This window comes from Microcebus murinus, chromosome 5 (genome assembly GCF_040939455.1).
Source record: "Microcebus murinus isolate Inina chromosome 5, M.murinus_Inina_mat1.0, whole genome shotgun sequence".
NCBI classification, from domain to species: Eukaryota; Metazoa; Chordata; class Mammalia; order Primates; family Cheirogaleidae; genus Microcebus; species Microcebus murinus.
Genome location: NC_134108.1, coordinates 72,571,463 through 72,596,005, shown reverse-complemented (window position 1 = coordinate 72,596,005; position 24,543 = coordinate 72,571,463).

The following is a 24,543-nucleotide window of genomic DNA, read 5'->3' as shown; positions in this document are numbered from 1 at the left end:
TTAATAAACAGTTCATTCACTAGTAATCAAATATGTTCATGAAATAATGAATTCACTTCCCCAGACTTATAACTGCATAACTGCATGTAGTATGATAATTCCTACCCAGATAAAGAATGCTTATTGTACTATTCCACATGCTTACTTAAAGTGTCCTATTTCTCTATTTAAATTTAAAATTTCTGGTTCTTATAATAAAGACATGCCTAACATGTATTTTTATAAATCTCAGCAAGTAGTATGTCTTAAGATAGTGTCTTCTGCACATGTAGGGTAAGGTGTATTTTCTTTTTGGTTTTATCATTAAGAACTCTGTTTATTTGCTCCAAATTAAAGTCTTTTCCTCATCAGTTACCCTTTATCCCTTCGCTACACTTTATTTTCTTCAAAGGACTTTTAACTATGTAAATTTATATTTATTTACTGTATTGCATTTATTTATTGTTTTTCATTCCTGCAGGATTATAAACTCTAGTCTCCCTCAGAAGATTATTATCTCCATGAGGGCAGAAACTTTGTCTTCTTTACCAGTATATCCCTAATCTTCATTAAATAGTCACTGATTAAATTAATAAATACAGTACTTTCTCAATCATTATTTCACTGAGTCATAATGCATATTTACATCCACATGTGTGTTTGTGTAGTAAGCTTGAAAGCTAAAAAGACAAAATGAAAATATTACAAGTATTTCCAGAAAAACATTCCCGCCCTCACTCCTCATTGTCAAAGGACAATTCTTCAGGAAGGAAATTAAAAGACAAAGATGAGCAATGGGACTGGCAAGGATGGCTTGGTTGTCAGAATTATGCTGTCAGTTCTGACTTCTACTATAGTGAACAATTTCTTCCAGATTAAATATTTACAAAAAAGACTAGTAATAATAAAAATTACCATAGATCACAAATTATGATATTCTTCATCTATGATAGTCTTCCTCCATCATTCTGCCTCGAAGTATTGTTCATTCTCTTGTGATTCCCAATTACCCATATCTCCTCCATAGGCCCTTTTTGATAGAAATTTCTACTTTTTCCTATTATGTCTCTTGATATCTTACTAGCTTACTTTATATACTTTATGTCTTACTAAATCACTATATGTCACTATACTAAGTCACTATATTCTCCTCAAGGACAGAAATGACATTTGAGGTATTTGGGTAGACCTGCTGTCCTCCAACACAGTAACTTAATACTATTAATAAGGCACTCAACAAATACTTGATCCAAATGAGTGTCAACAAATACTTGCTCCAAATGAGTGAGTGTCGAATTGATGTTTACCAGCAAATAAAGCATCAGCAGATTTATAGATTTCACAGATTTCACAAGACTTATTTTCTTTTTTGTAGAAAGGGACTTTGCAAAGAATGACTCATGACTTATATCATAGTAAATTTTAAAATCAGTCTATTTTCCAGTGATTTTATTCTTTCCTGTTTATTTTCGAATGTGTTTGCTTTTATAAGGGAATAACTACCAGAAGATTAAAATAATGTAAAAGTAATTTATGTATGGTTTTCTAAAATGTTTTGATGTTCACACTAATGTGCATTGTTATGTTTTGCAGAGTAATTAATATCCCTAATAAATGATAGATCAATAGATTTTTGCCCTCAATGATACATCTGCCCTAAAGGAACTCCACTACCTTAACTGACATTTTTTCTCTGTATAAAGATGAAGAAAATAATTCTTGAGATTACTTTTACTGTTTGAACAAATGCAATTTTGATGTGATAACACTCGTACAGACTGTTGAGAGTTTTGCCTGCCCAGGACTCTTGCTTCTTATGGCAACAGCATCTCCTTCTGTTTGGAAATTATTTTTTTTCCATCTGTTCCATCTCCAACTTTCCAACCTAATGTTTGGATAGATCTAAACTAATCTGTGCTTACTGATGCCCTTTCTTGGGATATTTATAAATAAAGCTGAGCACTAGGCTTTTTTTCTGCCCGTGATCAAATTCTTAGCCACATTGAGATTTCAGAATAAATGACAAAGCTGAACCATAGAGAAAAGAGACCAAGAAAGAGAATCCTGATGTCATTTGAAGTTTTGGTGTCTACATCCTCAAGGCCAGTTTCTCTCTGTGCTTGCAATGGTTTAGCAAATTACCTTATGGTTATTTGAGTTACTGTAAATCATATCTTTATTATTGCAATCAAAGTTGATTTAAATCAAGTCCTAGAGAATATTTGCTCCAATACTTTAGCTATGGCAAACATAACCAAAACTATAAATAGACTGTTGGCTGAATTTTCCTTTTGAGAATGCATTTTTCCAGCCAACTATAAGTAGCCACTATACATGATTGCAAAGTAAAATTTGGGTATTCTCTCTTTTTTTGTTCTACTGGCCAAAAAAAAAAAAAAATCATACAAACAAAATGGAGATATATTTTATGGCAGCAAAATGGATTAAATGTAGTAATAATTTAACCAAAAGACAAAAAATTATAATATTTTTCTGGAGATAATAGACATTTTTAATATGGTACCTAAAAACTAGTGCAAATTAAGAAAAATATTAGTCTGTCCTCACAAATTGTATACACTTATTTCTCACTTTATTTAAATGTCATGCTGTTTTAGATGACTTCTTCCTATGGTATTTTGAGTGCAGAAGATAGCAAAGGTCATGACCATTTGTGGTCAATAAACAGTCCTATTCCAGCCAATCCCAGAGTAAGAGGATTCAGGCTGGTTATTAATTCAGGTGGCCTGGCTAAAATCCATCTTCAGTAATTACATTTCTGTCTGCGTAAAATTGATAATGTAGTTTCAGTGAGAGAACTTATTCATCTTTGTCATCAGTTTTTTAAAAAAAGAACAGAGACACAAAATCAACAAATATTGTATTATGCTCTAAGTGAAGAAGAACAAAGGTTTCATTTTGCTCCAATGTTGAAGTTCTCTATGACTAAAATAATTAAGCAGATAACATTTACTTTATGGCATCATCTAGTGAACTTTAAATAACAAGAAATTTCTCAGACCTTTAAACATCCTGTTCAGTAATTCATATGAAAGTGTTTTAGAAAGTCACCTCTAATCTCTCTCTCCCTCTTTTTCCACTTGCCTTTCTGCTCCCCTTCCCTGCTCAACTTTCACTTTATCTTGAAATTCCTAGTGGTTCACCTACCATCTGCTAAGCTAAATTAGGTACCCTTTATCATCATCATCATGGAACACCTCTATTATAACGCATATTGTATTATCCCTGCTCCTGTCTCACTTTCAGGTCATTGAGATGGGATGGGAGCCTATGTATTACTCTCTTTTGTATCTCCTAAATCTAGCACCATACCTTATATATATATGACATATACAAGTATGCAATAAATGTTGCCTGAACAAATGAATATAAAATCAACATTTTCTGCACATTTAAATTGGAAGCTGACATAATCCACTAATAAAAGCTCTAGCACCATATAATATGTGTAAAGGGTCTAAAAGTGTGCATACAGAAAGAAAAAGTGAAAATGAAGTATTTGGTGATTTATGGTGGGCGCCCAGTGCCCTAAAAAGACATCATAGTCTTATTTGTCAAGCTATAGCGCGTTACAGCTAGAACACCATTTCAAATTGGTGTGTGTATGCTTTCTCTACACCCATGGAGGTGGTTTTAAATTAGGTGGTTTTAAGTGCCTCTGCTAAGGAAAAGAAATGGACAGGTTATCAAGGCCTGGTTAAGTGGACTGGGGCTACAGATAGTGGCTCTCATCTTATCAGGAGCAGGAAATCAGGTGGCTAATGAGGAGACAACAGAATGAGATTAAGTCAGTACCCAGCTTTATAGTTCTAGCCAACATCATTAGCTTATCGTTACTTGAGTTGTTTCTTATGGCAACAGCATCTCCTTCTGTTTGCAGAACAGTCCCTTATCATTACTGTATGGTTACTTGAGTTACATACCAACATCATGACTAGGAAATTTTTAAGGATTATAAAGTATCAGGTATACCTTAATAGCAGTATATCCAACCAGTCCCCTACTGATAGACATTTAGGATGCTTTGAGTATTTTTCTATTACTGCAATAAGAAACTTATGTACACTTCACTTTGAATATGTATATCTTTGCTATAAATTCCAATTCCTAGAGGAAAATTGAGGAGTCAAAATGTTAGTACATTTGTAATTTTGATAGCCATACTATCTTCATTGGATTTGTAGCAATTTATATTCTCCAACAATATATGAGCTTTTTTTTTACACACTTTGATCAACCCACAGTATTATTTTTTTATAAAAATATTTGCAAATCTGAAAGATGAAAACAGTTTTGGTATAGTTTTAATTTGCATTTTTCTTATTGCAAGTGATGTTTGCATCATTTCATATATTTAAGAGCTCATTGTATTTACTTAACAATGTACTTTTTATTTATATTCATTGTCTATTTTTCCATTGGATGTTTGGTTTCTTTTACTGACTTGTAAATACACTCTATTTATTAGGAAAATTAACCCTATAATATGAGCTGCAAAAATTTTTTCATAATTTGTTGTCTTAAAACATCACTAACTTTGGTTCTTGTCCTACAAAATATTTTTTTTAGTATAATATAAACAAATGTACAATCTTCTCTTCTCTGAAATTAAATTTTTGTGTAACATTGGAAAAAGCTTTTAATAATCAAACCTGAGCTTATCCCTTTATTAGCTGTACAACCTGGGTAAGTCATTTAGTTACTCTGTCCTGTTTCTTTCTCTGTGAGATGGGATAACAATAACCTAAAAATCTCTCTTTTAGGGTTGTTGTAAGGACTAAATAAGATAATAGCTATAATGTATTTATAAATGTTGTTATATACTAAAAAGATAATAATAAGAGTACTACTAATAAAATAATAATAGTTGCTTTATTGTTATTGAATGAAATGAGTGTCAACCTGATTACTTTTTCCTTCAAAAAACCCAGTATTTTTTTTTAAATCTATTTCTTACTCTGGTAAATAAAAACACGATTGAGCCAGTCTTTCTATTTAAAAAGTTAACCTTGTCATTTCTCTCTTTAAAATTCTTACTAAACATGAACAAAGTCAAAACTGAAATGAAGCTTTAGAAGTTGACACAGGAAGTCAATGTTATCCAATAGCTTCTTCTGCTGTTGTAAACAAGCATGCCTAGAATCAAACTACTGATGTATGAAAAACTCTCCGGATTCTGCTGAACCTATCTGTTTGTATGTGCAGCTGCTGTGTTGATTGCAGAGTTGTTGAATTTATTTGTGATTGCCATAGAAACGACATGAAGATGCATTTTCCACAAAACACACCTAGCAACTCTGTGGACGTCTGTATATTCAATTTATCCATGGTTACCCTGGGGATTTCTCAGAATATGAATGCCCCTGCCATTTCTTCAAGCTCCCAATTGTAAACTAGCATGTTGGTGATTTTGTTTTCCTGCCAATGAAGGAAGGTGCTTTCCATAGTTACATGCTTCTACCCCAGAATAGACTGCAAAGCAAATGTCTACCTAAAACAAATACAATAATTTAGAAGCCCTTGTACTGTTGCATTGTTTGTGTAAAAACAGTTTGTTTCATATGAAGTTTTGCTATTTATTGAGGATTTCAGCATTTCTGTATATAAAAATTTCAGTGTTCATTTTCTTCTGCTTTTAAATGTGTTATTTCAATCCTTCACCAAATATCACAAAATCACATGAACTTACCACATCAGTAACCCAATGCAAATCATCATCAGCATCATCATCTTCCAACATACTGACTGTATCCCACAAAGGTTTAATGTTAGTAAAAAAAAAGGAAAAAAAAGAACTCTGTTAATCTCTGCTTAAATTTTGATAGATTAATTTTACTTTTATTCCTGCATTGATGCACTACAAAAAGAGAGAATGTTAAATTGTAAAGCAGGAAAAGCCTTACTGTAGAAAATTAAAATAATTGAATTCTAGACAGGGCCTTAAAAGGACTTTAACAATGAATTGGTCTTCCCTTCATTTGAAAGGTTATATAACTAGGGTGACATAAATGACTGGGAACAGAGCTTAGTCTAGACTCAAGAACACTAAATTAATACTTACTCAACAAATATTTATTTAATACCTATGGTAAGCTTGACAAGCCTTGGCTAGTGAGTATATAAAGATACATGCAACACAGCTTTTGTCCTCAAGAAATTCACAATACTGAAAATAAAAGTTCATTCTATGAAGCCAATATCACCTTGATACCAAAGCTAGGAAAGGGCATAACAAAAAAAGAAAAATACAGACCAATATCCCTCATGAATATAGATACAAAAATCCTCAACAAAATTTTAGCACATCAAATCCAACAGCACATCAAGAAAATAATTCACCATGACCAGATGGGCTTTATTCCAGAGACACAAGGCTGGTTCAACATAAGCAAATCTATAAATGCAATTCACCACATAAATAAAACAAGAACAAAGATCATATGATTCTCTCAATACATGCAGAAAAAGCATTTGACAAAATCCAGCACACCTTTACGGTAAAAACTCTTAACAAAATAGGCATAGATGGGACATATCTTAAAATTATTAAGGCCATATACAATATGTGCATTTTAAACTCAGGAATGTAGTGTTGCAGAAAGAATCCAGACAAGTTGGATTCCATTTCATAAAAGTTTACTGAATGAACTTCTATGTGTCAAGTATTCTGCTAGCTGCTGAGGATATGAGGTAAAAGTCTAATTCTCTACTGACTGAGCTAGATGGGCACCTGGGATATGAGGTTAAACAAGTTTTGTGCAGCCTCCTTCCTGGAAACTTTCTTTATCAGAGACTACAAGCAAGAAAACAGGCAATTCTACACTGTAATATGTTCTTTCATAGGAAAACGCGAGTTTTCTGTGCATCATTGAGGAAAGCTTATTCCACATGGAAGAATTGCTTCAAAGCTTCAACGGTGAAAGGATGCATTATGAACCTTAGAATTTAAAAACAAAAAAGAAAAAAAAAATTCATTGTAGATTACAAAGAGGAGGTGATGAGAGAGGAAGCTGGCCCCACTGCCTGAATCACATCATTCAGGACCTTATCAACTCTGAAAAAGAGTTGGGTTATATCAGAGTCAATGTGGAGACATTAAGGGCTTCGATTGGTCATGTGACTTCACATTGGGAAGGGCAATATTAATGGCATAAAAATTAACCAAGGGCTTTATCAACAATCTTGACCGGTGATTACAATGATTTGTACTAGTAAATGGCTGTAGGGATGAAGAACATTTTCCTGCCTGGATAACTAGATAAGGTGGGTTACCATTTTCTGAGAACAAAGAAAAAAGACTCATCACTGCTTGAAAAGATGTTACATTACATTTTGGATAAACTGAGTCTGAAGTGCTCTTGGTCTTCCAAATGGAGGTATATGGAAAGAAGTACGATGTACAGTTTTTACGTAGGTTGATGATTTGGGAATAATCTCTATTGAAATGGTTATTGAAATGGTGAAAGAGGAAATCACACAGACAGAGTATATAGAGAGTGGAGAAAAAGAAAAGAAATAAGGATAACATTCCAAGCAATGCCTATATTTGAGGTGAGGAGAGAGCAAGAGAAGTCTGAAAAAAAATCAAAGAATTATGACAAAGGTGAGATGAAGAGCAAAAATTGTAAACTAGAAAATGTAAACAACTATTTCAAGAAATGTGACCCTTGATGGAGGACAAAGTGAACATTAGTTGGGAGAGAAAGGTGAGAATGAAAAATACTATATTTTTATTATGTTGAAATACTAAAGAGAAGGAACCCTTGCAACAAAGAATCTGATCCAAGGGGAAGGAGTGGTTGTGGTGGAGTGATGATTGATTGAAATAAATTTCCAAAATAGATGGTGGAGTTGGGAGCCAGAGCATCAGGAAGTTCAGATGTGAACAAGAAGACTCACACTACTTTCTTGCCATATGGCCACAGAGAAAGAGAGAAGGCATATGGATATACAGACTTTTTTTTTTTAGTTGGTATTGCAAGAAGTTGAGATAATTCCAATCTGATGTTTTCTACTTTCTCTGTCAATTAAGAAGCAAGATCATCTACTATGAGTGAAGTGCAAATGGTGGGTTCAGAGGTTAGAGAAGAATAGGAGATCTGAAATTGTCTCTTTGGAAAACTGAGAAAGACTTCACTAGAAAACCTTAAATGTATTGCTGAACAGCACTGAGGGCATAGTCAAAGGTGAAGACCATTCATTTCCAGTGCCTTAGATCTGCTTGGTTGAGTGATTTCCTCATCAGTGTTGAGCATCACAAGATAATTAGATAGAGGCAGGTTTGTGATTTCGCCAGGAAGATATCGTAAATGTACAAAGAGATTAGTTAGGGAATAAAATGTATTTTCCTGAGCATATTTGAAGTGATAGACCATTGATAGACATTAATAGACACTGGTAATTTTACAAAACAAGTAGGCACTAGAGAGCCTGTAAGCAGAAAGAATAGGTATAGAAAAATAGATTTAGTGAGTATCCAGGCAGGAAGGCAAGTCTGTTGATTGAAAAAAGAAAAAAATCACCCAATGATTTCCATGTAACTGGTGCATATTTCATTAAGAACATTTGACTTTATAGCCTAAAAATTGTCATTTAAAAAAGGTATATTAGTAGATTATAAATATATTTGCATAGAGAAAGTTACCTAATAATGTTTTTTATTATATATATATTTTTTTCCTTTCTTTTTTTGTTTTGATCATTTTTTTTCGGCATATTATGGGGGTACAGATTATAAGGTTTGAATAAATGCCCATTCCCTCCCTCCCACCACAAGTCTGAGTCTCCAGCATGACCATCCCCCAGATGGTGCACATCTCACTCATTATGTATGTATATACCCACCCCCCTCCCCCCTCCCACCTGCCCAATACCCTATTACTGTAGTACCTATGTGTCCACTTAGGTGCTACTCAGTTAATAACAGTTTGCTGGAGAATATATCTGGTGCTTGTTTTTCCATTCTTGGGATACTTCACTTAGTAGTATGGGTTCCAGCTCTAACCAGGAAAATATAAGATGTGCTATGTCACCATTGTTTCTTAGATGGTATACATATACCACATTTTATTAATCCATTCTTGGATTGATGGGCACTTGGGCTGTTTCCACAGCCTTGCAATTATGAATTGTGCTGCTATAAACATTCGAGTGCAGGTGTCTTTTTTGTAGAGTGTCATTGGATCATTTGGGTAGATGCCCAGCAATGGGATTGCTGGATCAAATGGTAGATTCACTTGTATCGCTTTAAGGTATCTCCATATTGCTTTCCACAGAGGTTGAACTAGTTTGCAGTCCCACCAGCAGTGTAGGAGTGTTCCTCTCTCTCCGCAACCACGCCAGCATTTATTGTTTGGAGATTTTTTGATAAAGGCCATTCTCACTGGGGTTAAGTGATATCTCATTGTGGTTTTGATTTGCATTTCCCTGATGATTATAGAGATGTTGAGCATTTTTTCATATGTTTGTTGGCCATGCTTCTGTCTTCTTTAGAAAAATTTCTGTTCAAGTCCTTTGCCCACTTTTTAATGGGGTTATTTGATTTTTTCTTCCTGATTTTCGTGAGTTCTAAGTATATTCTAGTTATCAGTCCCTTATCAGATGCATAGGATGCAAAAATTTTCTCCCATTCTGTAGGTTGTCTGTTTACTTTGATGACTATTTCTTTGGCTGTGCAGAAGCTTTGTAGTTTGATCATGTCCCATTTATTTATTTTTGTTGCTGCTGTGATTGCCTTTGGGGACTTCTTCATAAACTCTTAGCCCAGGCCAATGTCTAGGAGAGTGTTTCCAACTTTCTCCTCTAGAGTTCTAATAGTTTCATACCTTAGGTTTAAGTCTGTTATCCAGCGTGAGTTGGTTTTTGTGAGAGGTGAAAGGTGTGGGTCCTGCTTTAGCCTTCTACAGGTGGCTATCCAGTTTTCCCAGCACCATTTATTGAAGAGGGATTCTTTTCCCCAGCGTATGTTTTTGTCTGCTTTGTCAAAGATTAGATGGCTATATGAGGATGGTTTTATATCAGGATTCTCACATCTGTTCCACTGGTCAATATTCCTATTTTTGTGCCAATACCATATTGTTTTCATTACTACAGCTTTGTAGTATAGTTTGATATCTGGCATATTAATGCCTCCCATTTTGTTTTTGTTGCCTAGAATTGCTCTTGATATTCGGGGTCTTCTTTGGTTCCATACGAAGCATAAAATTATTTTTTCTATATCTGTGAAGAATGCTGATGGGATTTTAATAGGTATTGCATTGAATCTGTAGATCAGTTTGGGTAGTATAGACATTTTGTTGATATTGAGTCTGCCGATCCACGAGCATGGTATGGATTTCCATCTGTTTACATCCTCTGCTATTTCCTTCCTCAGTGTTTCATAGTTCTCCCTGTAGAGGTCTTTTACGTCCTTGGTTAAGTATATTCCTAGGTACTTTAATTTCTTTGTTGCTATTGTGAAGGGAATTGAGTCTTTGATTTGGTTCTCAATTAGATTGTTGTTGGTGTATATGAATGCCTCTGATTTCTGTGTATTGATTTTGTATCCTGAGACTTTACTAAATTCATTGATCAGTTCCAGGAGTTTCTTGGTTGAATTATATTTTTTTAAATGGTTGAGATTTCCTGCCAAAAAAAAAAAAAATTCATTACAAACTCTCTCCAAAAAGGAGTTTCAAAGTTAGAAGCAAATGTTAATTAAGTCTAACACTTACAGATAAGTAGTAAATATAACACAAGGTGAGAATTGTCCTCATGCTAGATCTGACTAAACTAGAATGAGCATACAAGAAAAGTATTGCCTATAACACATCTTAAAAAATATTGAAAGAGGTTTTATGTTATTATATAATGCAATATTACTGAATTCATGAGCAGGAAATGATGATGTTTCTTTAAGGCCTTGTTGTTCCTTTTCAGAGAAAATGTAGGACTTGAGAATCTTGGATGACAGAGCCATGGAATGACAGAAGCATGGAACTTGTACAAACTGAAAGAACATCAGAAAGTCACTCAATCTTAATCTACCCTAGTTTCCTAAATGGTTAGACTTATGGGGTTTTTGGAGGAATAAACTGAGTTAATAAATGTGTGTGAAAATGTTTGTTTGAAGTATTAATAAAATTTTGAGATAATTAATAAAGATTCATTTTATATCTTCAAAATGTTTATGAGAATTTTTAGATACTGTTGTACTTCAAGAATATTTATAGGGTTCATAATTGTAATATATCACAGTAATTGACTCTCTTATAAGTGTTATACATAGTGCCTAACAAGTGATAGATATTACCTAATTTTATTCTCTCAATACTATGATTTAGGTAATATTACAGCTGTTAGAATCATATAATCATAATCACATTTTATAAAAGAGGAAACTGGGGCTTAAAAAATCTTACATGACTTAGCCAAAGTCACTCAGCTGATATTTGATTCTTGATCTACGTAGTAAGTCTATACTTCAGGCAAAACCCAAAGGTGAGCTTATTACTAAACTTTTAAAACAGAGTTCAGTGATATTTGATGATACTGTAACAATAAGAATACTTTCAGTTAATACATGCTTTACAAATACACTTTAAGTAACAGTGATAAACTAGCAAAAGTAATCATAAATATGCAGTATTATAAATCTCTCTATAAATACAAAATAAATTCAATAATCAAGAATAACTTGTTTATTCATTGTGAGTCATTCTATTAGATAAATTTGTACAAAGTATGTTCTGTACTATCTTGTACTCAAATTATCATGGCAAAATCCTACAAGCTCAGATAATTTTGAATCATTAACAGTCTGCTGGTTTGCTATCACTCCTCTGGCCAGTCTGCCCTTGAATAGGGAACTGGTGAGGTTAGCAGTCATCCTTCTGGTGTCTTCTTCCAGGCAAGGAGGCTTCAATGATTATTTATCCACTAAGGAATGTTAGGTCAAGTAATACTTAATGCTTACTTTCCATTTTAATTAATTAATTTTTTAACTGGAAAATTAAAGTTGTATGTATTTATGATATGCAACATAGTTTTATATATGTGTACATTGTGGAATGGCTAAATCAAGCTTATCAATAAATGTATTACCTCACATATGTACTTACTTTTTGTGGTGAGAACAATTACAATCTACTTCCTTAGCAATTTTCAAGTACACAATGCATTTTTATTAACTATATACACTATCTTATATGAAGGATCTTTTGAATTTATTCCTCCTAACTAAAATTTGTATTTTTTGACCAATAGCTGTATAATCCCCCCAAACCCCTGCAGCCTATGGTAACTACCATTCTACTCTCCCCTGTGAGTTTGGGCCTTTTTTAGATTACACAAATAAGTGATATCAGGCAGAATTTATCTTTCTGCGCCTGCCTATTTCACTTAACATAATAGGTTCAATCATGTTATAGTGGTGGGCCTGAGCCTAGAAGAAAGGATGGATGGATGGAAAGAATGTGAGCAGAGGGAATGAAGGGACAGGTGAAAACTGCCCAAAGCTGGTTGTTTGCTCTGTGTAAAGGTCAGCTGAAAACAGCTGATCTGTATGGATGTTGTTAAAGAAATGAGCCAAGTGCCCTGACCTTTTGCACGTGTCCTTGATCATAAATACAGGAGCAACTTAGCTGAGGAGGCCATTTTCTCCTTCAGACTTTGGCCTCTCCTCTTTAAACACTATGTGTTTCGAGCAATTATTCCTTCACTGCCGAGCACTGGAGCGACAAGCTGACACTACAAGTGGTGACCCCCAGGTTATTCGGGAATCCGCACGTTCAGTGACTGCTTTTGTCATTGAGACTACAAGGGGTATCATCCAGGTAAGGGACAGTCCTGCCCGCTGCTTTGGGAAAGGGACCCAGGCACGTGGTTCAGAAGGGGATTTCCAGTCATGGGGCAGCACCTGACAGAAGATCGGCGAATTTATCTGCGCACTTTGCAACAACTCTTAAAGGCTGCCCAGTGTTCTGTCGAACCAAAAGCTTTACAAAAACTCTTATGCGCAGTAAGACAACATTGCCCCTGGTTCCCAGATGAGGGCACATTAGATTTAGAGCTCTGGGAGCAAGTAGGGAAAGTTTTTAAGAAGAATTTGAGGCAGGGGGTTCTGGTGCCCCTTGTTGTGTTAACTATGGGGATCTTGGTGCGAACAGCACTGATTCCCTTGCATGTTTCTAAGGATTCTAATCCCTTGGAACCTGTCCCTCCTCCTCCGTTATCTGCTCTGCCAGAGGATCTGGGTTCCCCTGCCTTAAAATTGCGGAATCCTGAGCCATTCTCCTCCTCTACCATCACCTTCTGCGTTCAATAGGAGGAGCATCTTCCTCCTCTTCCACCTTCTTCTTCCCAAAAGGGGATCTCTATTCCTCCCCAGGTAAACCATCCACTTTTCAGCATTGCCTACAAGAGGGCCAGTCTTTATGGGATGAGATTTGTTAGAACAATGGAATCTTCTTCTAATTCTCCAGCCTTTTCATCAGGGCCCCGCTACTCAGGTGGATCCAACACAACCCACACCTTTACAACGGACTACTAACTCACCCATCTGGATAGAGCAGTGGCCCATTAAGCAGGATAAATTAAAACATTTAAAATCTATTGTCCAGGACCAACTTAAAGCAGGACACATAGAGCCTTCCCTGAGCCCATGAAACACTCCTGTATTCATCATACCTAAAAAGAACAATAAGTGGAGTTTACTACAGGACCTAAGAGCTCTTAATGCTGTTATAGTCCCAATGGGACCGCTACAACCTGGCCTTCCCAGCTGTCATTAATTGCAAGAGATTGGCCTTTGATTGTAAATGAGTTAACATGGGGAAGAGGATATGTTTGTGTTCAAACTTCTACAGGTCCCCAGTGGTTCCCTTCCAGATGAGTTTGCCTACGTCATGAGCTGGAAGAATCAACCCAACAAGCGAATTTCACAAATGACACATCTCTCCCTCCAGCCACCCCTGACTGGGGTTCCCTCCCCAACAGACACCTAACAACAATGAGGGCACCTGGGATCACGTGGGGTCAATTGAAACAACTAGAGACACAGGTCTCAGCTATGATGACACAATTGGGTGCTCCTTCTCCTACACCAAGGAACACTTTTCTGGCATATGTGGCTATTGTTGCCCTTAAGAGTGGTCAGGTACCCTGAGGGCTGCTCTGCAGCCTTTTTGTCCTTTTATTTCTCCCAGGCAGTACAGCCTCAGTTTATTGGGCTCATGTCTTAAATCCATCTGTGTTTAAGCCCCTAACATGGTGGGACTTGGAGATCCCTCTGTCTACCGATGGCTTGACATGAACTGGAGGAGTGTGGGTTGCCTCCACATTCTTGGCAGAGAAATGGAACAGACTGGATTAATATCAGAGTCAGTAATTTATCATTCCTCTAATCCTCCTGTATATGTTTCCAATTTACATAATAAAACATGGTGCATTCCCATGACCACCCAAAAATATCTATATCATCAACAAATTGTGCTTGGTCTTGTCACTTTCTGTCTTTTACTTTCTAGGACGATGGATCCACCGATTGGTGGCCTCCCAACGCTATCATGAAGACACTAGCTGAAGCTTACATCTTTCTCCTATTTGCACTCTGTCTCTAATTTTAAATAAACAAAAAGGGAGACAAGCAGGAGCTGGGCCTACAAGAAAGGATAGATGGATGGAAAGATGGTGGGTGGGGTGAATTGACAGGTGGAAATGCCTGCCCAAAGCTGCTTGTTGGGGTGTGCAAAGGTCAGCTGAAAACAGCCGACCTGTTGAATGTTGCTAAAGAAATTAGCAAAGGGCCCTGACCTTTTGCACATGTCCTTGGAAATTAATACAGAAAGGAACTTACCTGAGGAGGCCATTTTCTGCTTCAGACTTTGGCCTCTCTTCTTCTCTCTAAACACTGTTTCGAGTAACTATTCCCTCTCTACCGAGCACGGACTTTTTAGTTTCCTGTAATTCCATTTGTCTAACCCTGCTTTCATTATCTGTGTTGTTGGAGTCATATCCAAAAAAATCACAGCCCAAATTCATATCATGGAACACACAAAGGAATTCTAATAAGTCTATCAGAGGATTTCTCAGCGCAGACCTTACAGACCAGGAGAGAGTGGGATGATATATTGAAAATACTGAAGAAAAATAACTGCCATCCAAAAATGTTACCTGAAAAAGCTGTCCTTCAGAAATGAAGGTGAGATAAAGAGTTTCCCAGACACTCCAAACTAAGGGAGTTTATTATCACTAGATCTACCTTATAGGAAATGGTAAAGGGAGTTCTCCAGGCTGAAAGAAAGTATGCTAATCATCACAAAAGTATAAAACTAAATGGTAAAATAAGTACCCAATCAAATTGAGAGTACTCTAATACTGTAATGGTAGTGTATAAGTCACTTACATCTCTAATATGAATGTTAAAAATCAAAACTATAAAAACTACAATAATTTCAGGGATATATACAATATAAAACAAACTGAGGCATGATGTGAAAAAAGGTGGTGAAGCATCAAGCTAGATCTTATGTAATTCGTAACTTACTTAGAAGCCTGAACAAGTTTTACAAATTAAACACACATTCCTAGAGATTTTGATTTAGTAACTCTGAGTTGGATAAATTAATCTACATTTTAAGGGACCTCCAGATGATTCTGATTATCTTTTAGGTTAAGAAACATTGGACTAAATAACTCTTTCAAATTATGAGATTCAATTATTCTAAATGTGTTTGAAGTTCTGTTATGAAGTTATTCCACATGGGAACATTAAATTTAAAAAATAGTTCATTAAAACCTGGAAAAATTGTTAAGAAATGTTCTTGGGGATTCCTCCTTAGTCACAACCTACAGCACAGCATTCCTGGTAGCTGTGCTGAAATGTAGTATTTGAGGATGGCATTATACTTGCTGAAGATATGTATGTGCATTACAAGAAGTATGCAACACTGAGTGATCCCCAAATGGCCTCACTTAATGTCTTTCCTGCAATGAGGTACATTAGCAAGTAGGATGATGACAATAAGAAAAAGCAATGCTGGTAGTTTTTACTTAGAAACCATAGAAAAAGGCATTTCAGGTATGGCATGGTTTTATTCTCAAAGCATAAAGACAGAGCTTATATGTTACTGATGAATGAGTTCTTTTAGAGTTCTGGTCTTTATTGAAAGGGATAAATTATCTCTGACAAAATATTAATTTCTTACCCTTTATAAAAACCTTTGTTTGAGATCAAGATAAATGTGTCAGTGTTGAAGTAGATTCAGTCTGACACATGGAATATATAATAGTAAGGATCCTAAATAAAAGCCATCTTGGCAAGAGAATCAGTGTGATGCAAGATAAACACCAAAGCTCTTAAGGATGCCTTCTTTATTTTGGAATAACTTTCCTTTGTCAAATTTGTGCAGGGTATTCCAATTTAAACACTGGCAAGCAAGGTCATCCGAGGCAACCTGGCATGGAATAGAATGAGACTACACGTAATATTACAGTGCTATCTTATCAAAACTTCAAGTTATCAGATTCAAATAAACATAATTCAGTTAGAGTAAGTGCAGGTCAAAATATAACACTGATGACAGATAATTAATTCTCCATGGAAAATGCTTCAGAAGATGCCGAAATGCTTGTATTTATACTCTAAAAACAAGTCAAAATTCTTGGTATTTTCAATGTCTATATTAACTGGAATCACACAGTTTAACATAATGTTATTGACTAATAGTCCAATGTTTATGCAACATTAACTTCATTGTGCATACTGTACATATTAGATTAATGAAAACATATTACTACTAGGTTGAAAAGCTTTATATGTCATGGCTACAGTATGGTTGAGGTATTATCTACTTAGTGATGTTTTTGATTTTGTTGGGTTAGAAAAAATAATAATGCTACTTAAATAACCTTGAAGGATATGTTTTCAACTATAATTGCAAGACCACATCAATTGAAACCATATAGAAATTACGGAAAAATCTGTTGTCAGAAAGTAGAAGCATATAAATAATGGGATTCCAAAGGTCAGAATATATTTAAACTTAGTCTGGAGAAAGGAGGTAAAGATTTCAAAAGTTAGTCTTGCAGTATAATGTATAATACTAAGATGAAATATTTTGTTATGTAACTAAGCTTTTAATTTTAAACTTAAAAGAATTTAAAATTTGAAATGTATACCCAATCTGTACTGGTAGATACTATATAATAAACTTAGAATCCAGATAATATTTATATAACAGACTTTTATCACCCAGACATCACTTTAACCAAATGATCAACTTAACATTATTAATCATGGTTTGACATCATGTGCTTCATGAATTAATGCACAGAGAAAGACACAATATCAGTTTGGTTGTGTTTCTGCCAAAAATGTTTAACCTGATTTTAATCATGAAAAAATAGTTAAGGCAAATTCAGAAAGAAAAAAAAATCTAGAGTCTTCAAAAGGTCAATATCATGAAGCATGAAGGACTTCAAAAAAGCAAAAGTCTACTGGATAGAAAAGGAAGAGACAGGGCACATGTGGCAAAATATTATTAATTGATAATCCTTGGTTAAATGTATATGTATGTTCAGTGCACACTTCTTGAAACTGTACCACAAATTTTAAATTTTTCCAAATAAAAACTTTTGATGGAAATAAGTTACTTTATGGTTTACCTAATTCATATATTCAACAAACCTTTATAGCAAGAAAGGCATGGGGATGGCAAGAGAAGGAATATAACAGTGGGGCTGGGACTGGGAGCCCAGGTTCAAGTTCTAGTTGACCAGCTAAGAAGTTATGGCCAATCACTTCATATGTCTGGGCATCAAGTTGTTCATCTCTCACATGATAGAGTTGGAAAAAGATGAGTTCAGAAGCCATGTATAAATCATAGTGAATGATTTTTAAAGACAGAATGATAGGACAAAAACAATCCTAATAAGCAACTTGAATGTAATCAACAAAAAATGAAGAATTCTGGGAACTTCTTTTGGAAAATGCTACAACCCAAGCAATAAGCCAGATTGTTCTGTGCCTATCTACCAGCTAACTCGGTATTTCTAGTCTTCATTATGATTTCTCAAGAAAAGCAAATACTAGACTTGGAGCATCAACCTCATTAAATTACTTCTATTAGCATCTGGTAGAGTCCTAGTGCTGTTGCAATTTATACAGAAATGTCAAAACAAATAAGTTAACAAATTACTTAATGATTGATGCACTCAACCATTCACATATGGCAGGAGGAACACTTTGTATAGCCTTGAAAAAGCACAACAGTTGTACATTTGCACAAACAGAAAATGAGCTGAGCTACTGTGCAAGGAGTTGAAGCAGTCTTTTAAAAAGTCCATTGTAAGAATAATACTATGATCACAGATAAATCACTAGCTCAATATCCTTAATTGAATACTGTAGTAATTTCTTTGTTATGCTCATGTCATTGTGTTTATCAAGGCAGTTTTTGAAAAATTTGAAAAGACTGATTGTCTTCAGATATTCTGAAATGCTATAATTACCATAAGGAAATGAAGACATGAGATCCAGAAAACAGGAGAAATGCTGATTTATGAAAAATCATAAAAAGTCATTTTGATGCTGTTATTTAATATTTCCATAGAAAAAGCATATCAATGCATGTGAAGTCAAGTCTAAGTTTCTTTCCTTAAAACTTGAGGCTCTGTCAGTCTGGTCTTTTACTTTATATAAAGTATATACAATATACTTCTTATAACTGCCACTCTGAATTTATTACACTGTTAGCATTTCCTGGACAAATACTGCTCCTTCTCATGTCCAGGTCTTTGGAGAATGCCCTTATCCTCATCTTTAGTGAGGTTATAATATCATTTCCATGAAACATCCCCCTAGGAGGCAGTATAGTGCAGTGTTTAAGAGGAGAGTTTAAAGTTATAAAGATCTGAGTGTTTTGAGTTTCGGGTTGTAGGAGTTTACAACTTAATCCCCTTGGCCATCAGTACTTCCTTTAAAAAAATTGATGAAACAATAGTGTTTATATCATAAAATTATTGATAATGTTAAATGAGAGAATGCACATACAGTGTTTTGCACAGAGCCTACCCCAGAGCAGAAACACTCTTTCTCCACATTTTCCCTCCTACCACCATTTCCACTATTCTTTATGCTTTCATATTTTATTTGTCCTCTTGTGATACCTAATACATTCTTACAAGATGTGCAGTTCCCATAATTAGACTGGAAGGTTCTTGAGAACAGGAACAGTATGTTTCTCACCTTTGTTTAACTACAGAACAAAAACCAGTGGATTATACAATATAGATCCTTAATAAATGTTCATTTAAATGACTTGAATTATTGAACTTTTAACATAAATATGTTATCTCTTTTTATATTAATGAAGAATCTACTGAATTTACTAAGACTGAATATTCTAAAGAAATATTCAATTTATAGCATGATGATAAATAGAAAATTATTTTTGAGATTATATAATAACTTCCCTACTTCTTTGATATTGTATGTCATAGTTCAAATTATAAAAAATATATACAAATTTATTGTCTCTGTGGCCCTATAATTTGATTTTTCTTATGCCTGAAGATCTATCTTTAAATTTCCTTTGGGACATATACCTTTCATTCAGTTACCATCCATGCTGTCAAAATATTTTTTAAAAAATGCCTATCAGAAAAGCCCAGCCAGCCCATGATTTACTTACTCCTATGATTCATTTTAGAGATTTTGATCAATTAAATTAATTGTGAAGCATCCTGTGTGTTACATGCTGTAAAAATAAAACCCTAATGTTCCACGACTGACTGAGTTAAAAATGACAAAACCACACAAAGTCACCTGAGAGTTCAGCTTAGTCATCAAACCATGTTTGTTTGAGAAGATAAAATTCAAATTTATTTCCCAACAAGATCACTCTTAAATTTTGTAGTTTTCAGAAATAGAAACTTTTAATATAATAAATATGATAAAGGAGATACATATTTGCCTTTATGTACTGTGGGTTTTGTTTTTTTTTTGTCAAAATGTTCATAAGATACACAATCTAGCTATATCACATACTTTGAATCATACGACATTTCCATCTCCCTCCCTCTTTGGGCTCTCTACAATCAGCCAGGTTGATCTACCCATTTTATTTTCCCTAAACACATTATTCTTTTTTTAACCTCTCAACTTTTACTCAAGCTGAATCCCCCATCTGAATTTTTTTGTTTTTTAATTTCATGCTTCTCTGCTCACTGATATATGTTCTCTAAGAACCAGCTCTGGTCCAAGTGGTCTCTCATTCTTCTCATGTTGCAGTAATGTATTACTCAGTATTGTTTACTTAATCCGGCAAATATGTTCTGGTTCTGCTATGAAAATATAAGCAGGCCCAAATCAGTAATGTATTTCTTCACAGTCCCTTGTTGAGGAGTATGAACAGAGTTGGTATGAAATATATTTCTAGTGCAAACACGTAAAGAGAGTTTCTACATAATATTGCAAGAATGCTCGGTAGATTCTGATCAAGCTTAGAATAGAATTATAAGTTTGAATAGAATAGAATTATAGGTATATAAGACTGCTATATTTTAGAAATAAAACAATGTAGTAAAACTGAGTATGCATTTGTTGGATTTACCCTCTGTGAATATGTTTCTGAGGATGATTATTCTTTCTTATGAAGGTAGGAGCATGAGATGACAAGGCATAATATCAATAATCACGGATGTGACTTCATAGATTCATTGGGAGGGGCATAAACAATATCTGCATTTACATAACAGGGAAAATACATTTGAGACCAAAGATAATGGTATGTAGTCAATAGGGTCTTTATTTACTGGATGAAATTTCCTCAAGAGTTTGAACACTTTTGAAACCTTTTGTTAACTTTTTGTTCAATTTTTCTGTTATAGTTAAATATTTAACCATCTGGCTAATAGAAAAACACATTCAAGATAATTTGTACAACAGTTGGATTCTTCCATAACTTTCTGGATAAGTTATGTCTTTTGAATTTATTAGAATTCTATTTTAATTGTCACAATTTATTTAATAATCAGTTTCCACAAGTGAAAGATGTATTTTTCTTAGAAAAATCTCCACTCAAAAATCCCTAATAAAGGAGATATAAAACCTTTTAGCATCTTGCATCATAATTTTACCTTTTTCATAACTACTTATATGAGATATGTGTTATAACTAGAATTCATACTGCTATTCAAATAAGACAATTAAAGTTTGTTTTTATATACTATTAAATAGCCACTGTTTATAACAACTGCAGATGTGTACCTTTTATTTAAATAGTTTACATTAGTGACAGGACAAAATACTACCAATAGTAGGTAAAAACATGAGAGGATTATACTTTTGAAAGAAGAGAACTATCTTTGGTGAACTCCACATTTGTAGAGCTTTTCTCCTGAGTGCAATTCACAGCCTATGTAGGGCAGTTTGGATAGCACTCACACAGACAGCGCCAGTGGTTTTTCGGGTCAAGCTGTCAGAGGATGGATTTTAAAGCTTCCAGTAAAACATGAAGTTTAGAGTGAATATCTAGGAAAGGTGAGAGCCACAGGGTGGGAAACCTCAACATCTGCATATTAACTCCCCTTTTGAAAGCCTTGGCTGAATTGAAAGTGTGTTTATGGGATAAAGGGGGAACCTCAAAGAAACCAGTGAAAAGCAGTTGAAAGAAAAGAGAAAAGTAAAGATTGGATTTTGGAGTTGCAGTCCTGGATTGTTAGACTGTTTTGATAAATAAATATGACTATCTGTTTAAATCACAAAGTGACTAAACGGTAGAAATAAAGACACGTCAGAATTAAGGGATTCATCCTAAAGCTAAAAGCAAAACCAAATAGATCTAACCTCCAAGTTCAAGGTAATTAGATAGTAATTTTGCTGCTTTCTAGAACAGAAATCAATACATGTTATAAGAAGATAATAAAATACAAATCCTCATAAACATAGTCTGAATATTTAGTATTTATAATCAAAATACATTGGTGAAGATAAAGGAAGAAAACACAAATTACCAGTAAAAAGAATAAGAAAGAAGATATCACTGCTGATGTTAGTCACAATAAAAGTATAATAGGGGAATATTATGGACCTCTAATTCACTCTATAATTGAAAAATAAATTTGGGGTGAGTCATAGGCCTAAATATAGCCAGAATCATAAAGTTTCTAGAATAAAACAGAGGGGGAAGCTGTCAGAGAATGGATTTTAAAGCTTCCAGTAAAACTTAAAATTTAGATCACAACTTTTATGTAAACAAATAATTGTAGGGCAAAACACAGTAGCACAAGCCATAAAAGGAAAAAATGTTGATAAAGTGATCATCATCATAATTAAAAATTTCTGCTCACTGTAGAACATTGACAAGAAAATAAAAACTAAGGCATAGACTGAAATAAAATATTCCTCATACATATATCTACGAAGTATATAATCCAGAATGTAAATGAAATTCTACTAATCAAAAATATATCTAGTTAATATCAAAACCTCAATATAGATTTTCAAAAGAGAGCAAAAACCTCGACTATACAATTTATGCATATAAAAAGGTATAGGAATAGCTATTAGGAATATGGAAAAGTCCTCATCCTCATTAGTGACTTGAAAAATAAAAATTAGAGATTCCACTTAACAAGCACCAAAATGGCTAAAATTAAGTGACATGACAACACCAAATGTTGACAGGATATGGAGAAACTGAGACATTCATACATTTCTGATGAGAATATAAAACAGTATAAGCACTTTAGTGCACCTATTATATAATTCAACAATTCTGCTCCTAAGTGGTTCCCAAGAGAAACAAAAAGACTTGTATGTGAATGTTATAGGAGTTTTATTAGTATGTCAAAATGTGAAAAAAGACAAATATTCACAAAATATATTCAGGACATAGTCAGGAAATGGCTAAAAAAATTGTGGTGTATTTATACAATGTCATTGTTTTCTTATGAGGTTCCAGAATAGGTAAAACTAAATCTATGGGGATTTTAATTGTAATAGTAGTTGCCTGTTGAGAAAGGGTTGGTATTGACTATAAGGGATCACAAGAGAACCTTCTGGGATGATGGGAATGTTCTGTATCTTGCTTGCAGTGGTGCTTCCATGGGTGTATACTTTTATCAAAACTTATCAAATTATATATTTAAAAATTATGATATGCATAATTTGAAAAATTGATCAGTCAGATGAAGCTATTATCATAAAAGGACACATGGTTGGTTAATTTATTTAGATTGGCTTTGTGGAGATTCTCTCTCGATTTCCATCCCTCACTTTCACCAGGCTTATGATTTAGTAAAGAAATAGGCCCCAAAAGTACCAAGTCTAGTAGAAGAAAAATAAGAAATTAACTTTAATTTCTAAAGTAGGGACTATATATAATAGTCTAGTTTGGACACAAAAAAAGGAATAATAAATTTTTCATGGGTAGTCTTTCTTAGAATGAAGGATTGGGACTTGTAATTCTAGCAAGTTGTTTTTCTTTTTTTCTTCAACAAATAAAAAAATAAAGGTGGATACATATGTATCCTTGCCCTGCAAGATGAGAGAGCCTAGAAGCAATGACATCCCAGCAAAAAGTGCAAGTAGTGCCCAGATGTTAATTTCTAATATTGTTCTCCAATAAAAGGAATTAGAGTTTCTTGGAAAAATGGCCAATTCTAGGATTGGAACAGGAAACTTGGAACATCTTGTAGTACCAGAAAATGAGGAAGAACTCAAAAAAAAACAATAATCCACAATGATGGATTATTGTGGATGTCAGAGGGACAGAGAAACCAACTGAGAGAGCTCTCATTGACTAATGCTACAACAATTTGAGCAATACAGAATAAATATCCAGGAGTCCATGCTGATGTAAATAAATAGATAATTGAATGAATGAATGAGCAGAAGATACAAACCACCCATGGAAAAGAATTCTAAAATATTTATGCAGATATTTTGCCTTCAAGGAGATAGTACATTAACAACCCACTCATTAAATGTGAGCTGCACACAGTGATTTCCTTCCAAAGATTACAGTGCAAAAAAGTGGCCAAAAAAAGATGAACTTTCTAGTGAAGAAACCTGACAAGCACTACATCAGCCAGGTGATCAACGTTATCTTCAACAGCGAAAAGCCATGTGGACAATATGTCTTCTTGATATAATGTGATGCAAATGGCACTTTGTACCTCTCTGATCTTCCTCCCAAAACCAGATAACATCAGTCTAATCATGATAAAAATATCAGAAAGATTTCCATTGAGGAATATTTTACAAAATGTCTCATGAGTACTCCTCAAAACTGTCATGGTCACCAAAACAGGGAAAGTCTGAGAAACTGTAACAGTTAGGTAAAAACTAAGGAAATTTGAATAAAGTATGGACTTTAGTTGATAATAATATATCTATATTGGTTCATTAATTATAACAAAGGTACTGTGCTTAGATATTAATAATAAGGGAAACCAGCTGTGGGATATATGGGAACTCTTTGTACTATCTACTCAATTTCTTTGTAAATCTAAAATTGTTCTAAAAATATTTTTTTAAAAATATTGGAATGTACAAAGCCA